This window comes from Ischnura elegans, chromosome 13 (assembly GCF_921293095.1).
Source record: "Ischnura elegans chromosome 13, ioIscEleg1.1, whole genome shotgun sequence".
In the NCBI taxonomy this organism is placed as follows: Eukaryota; Metazoa; Arthropoda; class Insecta; order Odonata; family Coenagrionidae; genus Ischnura; species Ischnura elegans.
Genome location: NC_060258.1, coordinates 9,403,715 through 9,412,888, shown reverse-complemented (window position 1 = coordinate 9,412,888; position 9,174 = coordinate 9,403,715). Strand labels below are relative to the sequence as shown.

At 37.7% G+C, this 9,174-nt stretch overlaps 1 long non-coding RNA gene across 1 annotated transcript; it reads left to right on the top strand.

The window, feature by feature from the left end:
* Positions 1-951: 951 nt before the first annotated feature.
* Positions 952-2,538, top strand: LOC124170111. The gene is made up of 2 exons (XR_006867317.1): positions 952-1,272; positions 1,395-2,538. It is a non-coding gene; the product is annotated as an uncharacterized LOC124170111 (long non-coding RNA).
* The last annotated feature ends 6,636 nt before the right edge of the window (positions 2,539-9,174 follow it).

Below are 9,174 nucleotides of genomic sequence, written 5' to 3'. Positions count from 1 at the left end.
CATGGTTATTGTGTGGATTTCAAATGCTCCTGCTAGTACTCCGAAAAATTTGGTGGTATTGAAATTCAGCGTAGCCTCTTTTGGCAGTGACACAGTCTAAACATATGTTTAGTTTTTTCATGAATCATCATCATGAATTCACAAATTAAAAATCATGAATTCACAGCATATTTCTTTAACAAATTCAGTTTTTTCGATTATGAAAAGTGTTAAAATTAGTTTAAAACCCTTTACTCATAGTGCCCGGTTTTTTTGTATTTCCCCCCTGGTTTTGGACCCCCCCGAACGAAATTCCTAGCCACGCCACAGTCTTCATTTTGGGATGCGTCCCCACTGTATTGAAGACAAGCCTTGTTTCTATTCGCCACAGAAAAGGGTAGCAAACTTCGTTTTCAGCCTAGGATAACTTTTGATGCTTAAATTTTCTTAGTTGGTAAGAAGATAAATTCTGGGCGTGTTCAATGCATCTAATGCACAATTGACCAAACGTATTACGCATAATAATAAAATATACGACCACATTAATGGAAATGAAATGCTTGTCAACCGTTAGGTAATACGTATAGTAGATTCATAAAAGGTCAGAACGATGGAAAAAGTCAAATGTGCAGCGAGTCGTCTTAACGAGTGATGCCATAAATTTTATAAATCGAAACACCGTTGCTATCCATAGTAGTACGAGGAAAGAATGAAATTTTAAATCTCTCTATTTTGCAGTACCTATACCACCTATACCATGGTACCATGATGGTACCACTAAAATTTTAGAAAAAATCTAAGTGTCATTTTTAGATGATGAACGCAACGTTAAATGCGTGGTTAATATAACACTAGCGTCACCAGTGGCGATTTTTCAAAACTTATTATAGTGCGCGCAGGGAGCGGCAAATTACAGCGATTTGTTAGAATCCTCGTATGTAATATTCGTGGTGTTTTTTCAAATGAGTTTTGATAACCCGCTCTAATTGTTTACATTCCAACTCAACAGTGGAATTTTGCGGCATCAACGATTCGTGTAATCTTGCGTAATGTGGTCGATGAATCACATGTCGGTGTTATCTCCACGATCGAGCGTTGATAGTTAATGCCACTGTTCATTTTATAGCTATTTGGACCTATGATAGTCGATTTACTCCAGGGAAAATGTACCTCAAAATGTTGCGGCAGCATGCCTCTAGTGTTTTTTCCATACTCTATGCCACTTTTGCGATTTACTTCATCACAAAATATACCTCTTTCTTCGCTCTGCATCCCTTCTTGATGCTTTCAGCAGTAAGTAGCGATGCTCAGCTTCAAGTATTTACTCCATCTCTTTGACACCCATATGCTATAATTTACGTCGTTTGATAGGAAAACGTTACTTTCATTGTTTTCTTGTTTCTTTACCATTACAGTATGCACTGATGGCCAAGGGAATACTAATTTTTGACTCGACTAAGACGTGGAAGTTGTCGTGGAACAGGAAGATGAATTTGCACTGGATAATACAACTGGCTGCGGGATTAGCAGTAGCTTTAGGATTCCTATGTATATATTCAGTGAAGGTGTCTAACGGAAAAGAACATTTTACCACATGGCACGGAACTATAGGACTCTCTGCGTGCATTCTTCTCACGTTCTCAATGTTAGGAGGTGTGTTCAATTATTACAAAAGGAAATTCATGACATTCGTGAAGCCTCGTGTTGTGAAATCAATCCATAAGTATTTTGGACTGATTGCGTTTCTTATCGGGTTGGTTAGTATCGGGTTCGGTTTTACGAGCACTTGGGCTGAAAACGAAATACATGCAGTGCAAAGGTGGGCTCTCGTCGCATCGTTAATACCCTTCGCGATCTCCGTGATTGTTACGTAATTGCCATCATTTGAATGTGTTCATTGAATCGTCATTACAAGAGTGAAATCCGTTCAGATGATTTAATAATGTATATATTTTCTTACTTCTATAGAATTTTATTGTGAATCGCCTCCCTATATATATTTTCGTACTTTTATATGAGACTTTTAGAATGAATTGTTTCCTTCATAGCTGAATTTAAACTCGTTTCCAGTACTGTTGTATCTTGATGTGAACATTTCAAGGTATTATTTATTAATCAACAACTAACTGAACGATAGATCATAAAGTGCTCATATTTTGGACGGTTAAAAACGATTGTTACGGATAAATTTAATAAAAGGGATTAGCCAGAATCTCTCTATTAATGTGATGGCATTCATGTTGTAGTTCGGTATTTTTTTTACTGTCTCAGAGCTGGATGACATGAGAATGCAACAAATTTTGGAGTGAGATCTGGTTGTAAAGACAGTCATTGGAGAGATAAAAACCTTTTAGACAGAAAATTTTGGAATATTTTTGTACATGCATGTCATTAACGGAGGGAGTGTTTTGGTTGTGAAAACTACAGTTAATGGGACAGCTGGTTTTTTTCGGGTGGGATAAATTACTGCATTCCAAGGAAAGTCAGGAGATTTGAAAGGATACAATGAAAGGTGAGGGAATCTTGTCCATAATGTCAAGGAAAATTTATGTCATGATTCGTGGGGTAAAAAAACATGTAGCACTGTCAGTTCGCTGTGGGTTTTCTGTCTTTGCAAGTGGCAGACTTGGGAGAAAAAAATCATAGAAAAGATGGTAATTTTTGTGGTTAATATAAGTTTTCAGTTCACCTCCTTAAAACAGCGTAGGCAAAGATGTACCCCTTAATCCGGTAAATTAAGTGAGTCAGGAAGAAGCACCGATGGTTCTACACCTTTTTTTAGTGTAAGGGGACAACATTTAATTACACCTCCCCCCTCAAAAATTAACTGAGAAGTTGTAGGGATTAATTTAATTTAATTTTCTATTGTTACATCTTCATTTTAGCAGTTGTCATCCTTCCCACACTAAATGCTCCCTTCCCTTTTCATTTTCCATTTGAGGCCTCCGTATTTGTAATAATCCTGATGCCCTGAGTAATTTTCTTCACAACCTTCACCACTCCCTCCTCCAGAGAGGCTACCCGGAGTCCCTCCTGTACAAAAAAATTCTCAAACACAGATGCCCCCCAGAACCATGCAATAGAAACAAACCACGTGACCTTACCCTCTGCACCACTTACTTTCCTGGAATACAATCCCTGCAGTCTATCCTCAAAGACCTCTTCCCTATTCTAAAAAATAATAAGTCGACAGCCAATCTTTTTGCCAAACCCCCCACTATCACCTTCAGACTACCAGCAAACCTTTCAGATTTATTCCGCTCAACGAACCCCTTACAGAAGTCACCCACTACTCCCAATAGTACACCCTCGCCCTGCGGTCATCCTAGATGCAAGACCTGCTCAATTTTTACCCCTCCTTCTATCCCTAGTCATCTCGTCTCCAGTCTACCACCACCTCCTGCACTTCAAAAAATGTAGTTTACCTAATTCAATGCAAACACTGTCCCTCCTTTTATATAGGCAAATCCTCAACCCCCCTTAACCTTAGAATCAACAACCACAGGACATCATGCACTTCCTCTCACTCTGCGTCCTTCCCGGTGGAGAAACATGCGGCCACTCATCAGCGTCAATTCAATGATTGCTACAATGTTTCAGTTTTAGCCTCCCTTCCCCCCACAGACCACCCACTCAAACTCAATTCCATCGAATTAACATACATATGGCTATGTAAAGCATGTCTTTCTCCCGGCTTAAATATTAACCAATAATCCCTTAATTGCCTCAGCACACTCTTTTTCCCCCCCTCTTTGGACCCTCCCTCCCCAATATTTCCCCTTCCCTCAGCTATCCTTTACCTACAGTCTCCTACCTAACTCCGAGAAAGGTGGTAATGCCCCACCGAAAATTTTGTACCGTGAGTGTTTTTCATCTTTTCTTGTGTCCTGTGATTCTGCTCAGCCTGGGGTATTTTTAGGTTAAAATAGATAAAAATAATTTGGGAATAAGGGTCAAAACTTAAATATCAGAACAAACTTATTACGTGTTTGCTCTTATGTACAGAATGTGATATTTTTATGGCTTAAATCCCAGGGCTTAGTTACCCCAAATAGCTTGGTTCTCTCTACATGGCTGCGTACTTTGCTTACTACTTAAATCTGTGTCTTTGAAACAGAAAGGTGGAATCGATTTTCCCTTTGAGACACATGAATTATTATTTTTTTGGATCAATTACGTAAGCTCTGGTTAAGATACCATTTCAACATGTTAATCATAAGGACTTGTTTGACTTGTCATTATAATTTGAATATGTTATCCACTCTTTGTTTGTGAAATGATGTTCACAGCTTTCTGTTTCTATGTTCATTTTATAGAAAAATAGTTTAAAATATATTTTTAAAAAGATTGATTAACTTCATGATGACTCATTCTTCTCCATTTTTGTGAACATGTGGAGTGCGTGAAAACTTTGGGGGAACTAATTTTTGTCAATGGAGAATCATGGAATATGAATACTGGGACTTTACCAATAGGGTAGTTTCCTTGATCAAAGAAAATGAAAGGCAATGATTGCGATTCGTTACCCACCATTAGTGCATTCGTAATATACAAATTATTTGGTTTTAGAAATCCCAATTTAGACGAATGGCAATGGTCCATTTTAGCCTCATTTGAAAAGGGCCAGATTGGCGCCCATGCGATTCCACTCCACATGACGTCACAGGGACCTAGAATCTATACGTGTAGGTACGAGTTTTACATCGTCTGAGGTTACCAATGCATGCATGAGGCACAGAGCGTACGGAAACATGTCTTAATAATCACCTATTAAAACTGCCCAAGGTCGGAAAGTTTTCTTTGTTTGGTAAGGCATTAATAATCCTTATTTAAGCCAAGCGCTACCTGCTAGCATCCTGTGTCGTATCAGCGCTCAAAGCCTCTCCCCAAGGTCACCTCACTTGCGGCAGCAGGAACCAGAACGACGTCACACAGAGTTTTCCCAGAATTCATACTTACCCATCGCGTTTTTGCTCACTTGAAAATTTTTACTTTTCATTTAATCGCGAAAAATAGATATCGTAATTTAAAAATCAAAAAACGTGAAATACGTACTCCAGGAGTAATAATATTTCGATTTAGGCGATAAAAAAATAATAGGAAACTACCCTATTAAGCCCTTCAGGGTAAATATGGGGGATAGTTTCTCATCTGGGAAAAGAACTTGATCTCAAACTGGCTCCAAAAAGGATAATATTCTGCAAGATCCCTAAAGATGAAATTTTTTTTCCAAAAACCAGGTGGGTTTTCAAAGCAAACATTTTTGCCATGGTGGCAGAATAGTTTTATTAAAAATATAACTAGAAAGCAGAATAGTTTTATTGATAGATTTTTGTCGGATTGTCGCCAAATTTAGAATGTATCACTTATTTATCATTCTAAACAATATGGACAAAAGCACTGAGACTGCAATCTGAAACTTGCTCCAAATAGGATGATATTCTAACAGCAGCTGAATTATGATAAATACTTCTGCAAGATCCCTAAAGATGAAATTTGTTTTCCAAAAACCAGGTGGGTTTTCAAAGCAAACATTTTTGCCGTGGTGGTAGAATAGTTTTATTAAAAATATAACTAGAAAGCAGAATATTTTTATTAATAGATTTTTGTCGGATTGTCGCCAAATTTAGAATGTATCACTTATTTATCATTCTAAACAATATGGACAAAAGCACTGAGACTGCAATCTGAAACTTGCTCCAAATAGGATGATATTCTAACAGCAGCTGAATTATGATAAATACTTCTGCAAGATCCCTAAAGATGAAATTTTTTTCCAAAAACCAGGTGGGTTTTCAAAGCAAACATTTTTGCCGTGGTGGCAGAATAGTTTTATTAAAAATATAACTAGAAAGCAGAATAGTTTTATTAATAGATTTTTGTCGGATTGTCGCCAAATTTAGAATGCATCACTTATTTATCATTCTAAACAATATGGACAAAAGCACTGAGACTGCAATTAAATTATTTTCTTTCATCTTGCTGATCCACTTTTTGATTCCATTGCCTACTATGGAAGCCATGTGATGTATCTTCCATGTGTACCATTCACCTATTGACATACGTATGCCATTAACTTAATTGTCATTGCAGCCTTTTTTCTACATTATTCTTTAAATTATATTGTATAAAAAACCTGATAGAGCAATTCCACGTAAATGTCATACTGACTGGTTAAATAAAAAAAGTGGTTGAAGGCTCTGTTATGGATCAAAATTTGTGCTATTGAGTCTAGACTTTCATTATTAAGTGCTGACACTAGCATGAGTCATGTGTGTCTCTGATAAGAGAAATTTTTTATGTGCTCACCACAGTTTTTAGCCACATACTAAATTTAATGAGTCATCTACGCGCAAAAAACATCTGTTTCGCTAATTGATTTTTATGGCCACTGTATTAATAATTTTTTTCTATTTTGAGGTTCGTTCATTATTTTGAATGATTTTAAGGGTTTTTGCACAAATTTGTTTTGTTTATTTTGAACTAAAGAAGTTATTTTGTAAAATTTTTTGGCAGTGAATAAATTTATACCAGAAGGGAATCACAAAAGTCAGTCCGTGACATTTCTGGTCAGTCCGTGACGATGCTTTTCAAGAAGAATTACTCCTCTGTAAAATCAGTTATTGTAATGGGTTTTGCAGCATTATGAATTTTGCATCTGGTGTTCCGAGATGTATTTTACTGAAACTCTGATCACTCTTTGTTTCAGAGCAAACCTTAGAGGTTTTACTCTGAGCTGAAAGTTCGTTTCATTTTTGTCAGTCCGCGACAGTGAATTTTAAGTCACGTTAGTCCTGTATTTTTAAAGACAAAGTAGTGTATCAACCAAAGTTAAACTTCACACCATTGCGCTGCAATTTGGAAGTTGAAAAAGTTCTGTATGTCAGTCCGTTCGCGTTACGTGTGTTCTTAAAAGTTCAAAAACGCATTGTGACGGTCAGTCCGTGACGCGTGGAATCGCCCGATAGTACCTTTTTCACGTATATATACTGTGTATCGTTTTAATCTCTATATTTTATATTGTTCACACTTTTTCTTACATAGCCCTGAAGATGATTTAAAAAATAAATCGAAACCTTGGCGGAAACTTGCAAAGTTTTCAGAGGTATGTCAAAATTTAACTAGGATTGTTTTGAAAGTGAAAAATCTGAAATTTGGTGATAATCCGGGAAAAATTTGCCATTCGATAAAAGTAAACTCACCACAAACGTAAATAGATACCACACCATTATTACTATGGCCTTCAGGGTGAGAAAAAATAATTACTAAAATAAGTTAATTTGTGGCATCATGCAAACAAATTTTATTGCTTCATGTACAATTTTCTGATGCGTGTGAATTGACAATTATCAGTGTAGGCAGCCTAATAGGGTAGTTTCCTTCATCAAAGAAAACAAAAGGCATTGATGGCGATTCGTTACCCACTATTAGTGTATTCATAATACACAAATTATTTGGTTTTTGAAATACCGGTTTAGACGAATGGCAACGGTCAAATTTTATCCTCATTTGAAAAAGGCCAGATTGGCGCCCATGCGATTCCACTCCACGTGACGTCACAGGGACCTAGTTTCTACACGAGAGGATAGGAGTTATGCATCGTCAGAGGCTACCAATGCATGCATGAGGCGCAGAGCTCAGGGAAATATGTCTTAATAATCACCTATTAAAACTGGCTAAGGTCGGAAAGTTTTCTTCGCTTGATAAGGTATTAATAAACCTTTTTTAAGCCATGCGCTACCAGACAGGAAGGTACTCAGCTATCCGCTAGCATCCTGCGTCCTATCAGCGCTCAGAGCCTCGATCAAGGTCACCTACCAGGCGGGAGGGGGAACCAGAAATATGGCACACAGTGAGATTTCCCGGCATTCATACTTACGCGTCGCGTTTTCGCGCGCTTGAAATTTTTCACTTTTCATTTGATCGCGAAAAATAGATATTGTAATTAAAAAATCTAAAAGCGTGAATTATGTATTCCAGGAGTAATAACCTTTCGATTTAGAAAATAAAAAAATAATAGGAAACCACCCTATTTGTACTTAATTTCTGCCCAAACCTAATATCTGGCTAATTGTCTATGGAAAACGATGACCATGTTATCAAAATGATATTCTGATCACTATTTATTCAGTTCCCAATACATATATGACGACAGGGGCACAGCTATGAATTAAGTCTAGGGGGTTTTAGGTGCAACTATAAGGGGGGGGTATGGAATACCCGCCAGGGTAAGGAGGAGGTGTGCGGGCCCTCCCCCAGCAATTTTCAATTACAATGGTTCAAAATGGTGAGTTTTACGGCTGTGTGAACAGTTCCATTTTTTGTTTGTGAGTCTTCTGTCCTCCTAATATTAGTCACAAAATTTGTCACATTAAAATATTTTAATAAAAAAAATTCTTTGAGCTCTGGGGGGGGGGTTATCCCCCCAAATTCCCCTCTCCTCACTGTGTGACACAGTCTAAAAATTTGGATATGTGTCGCTAATTGGGAATAATTCTATGCGATAATAATTCAAGACTTTTAAGTCCTGAATCAGAGTCCGATTTTAATATTTCCCTACCCCATCTCTCTTGATCCAGTGCATTTGTTGCGTTTAAGAGACTCTTTTGGCTCTTGAGAGCCAGTTAAAATTTTGCGGAGAATGAAAACTTATAGTTACCTCATTAACGCATTCAATGCGGGACTTATTTTCATGCTCGTCGTCAGAATCGACCGATAAAATGAGAAAGAAAATATGGAGTTGTTTTTGTGCCATAACTTCCGTTCAAATGCTGCTATTTACAAACGGAGCACACCGGTCAAAAGAGGGAAACTTGCTGAAGGCCATGCAAACGATCGGAAGACTCGGAATAAGATGGATATTAGTCATATACGAAGGTGGAGAAAGGCCCGACCGTCTGTCCAGCAAAACACGTCAATAGGGTGGTTTCCTATTATTTTTTTATTGCCTAAATCGAAAGATTATTACTCCTGGAGTACGTATTTCACGCTCTTAGATTTTTAAATGACGATATCTATTTTTCGCGATCAAATGAAAAGTGAAAAATTTCAAGCGCGCGAAAACGCGACGCGTAAGTAGGAATGAAGGGAAAAAGTCCGTGCGACGCATTTCTGGTTCCCCCTCCCGCCTTGTGAGGTGACCTTGATCGAGGCTCTGAGCGCTGATAGGACGCAGGATGCTAACGGGTAGCTGAG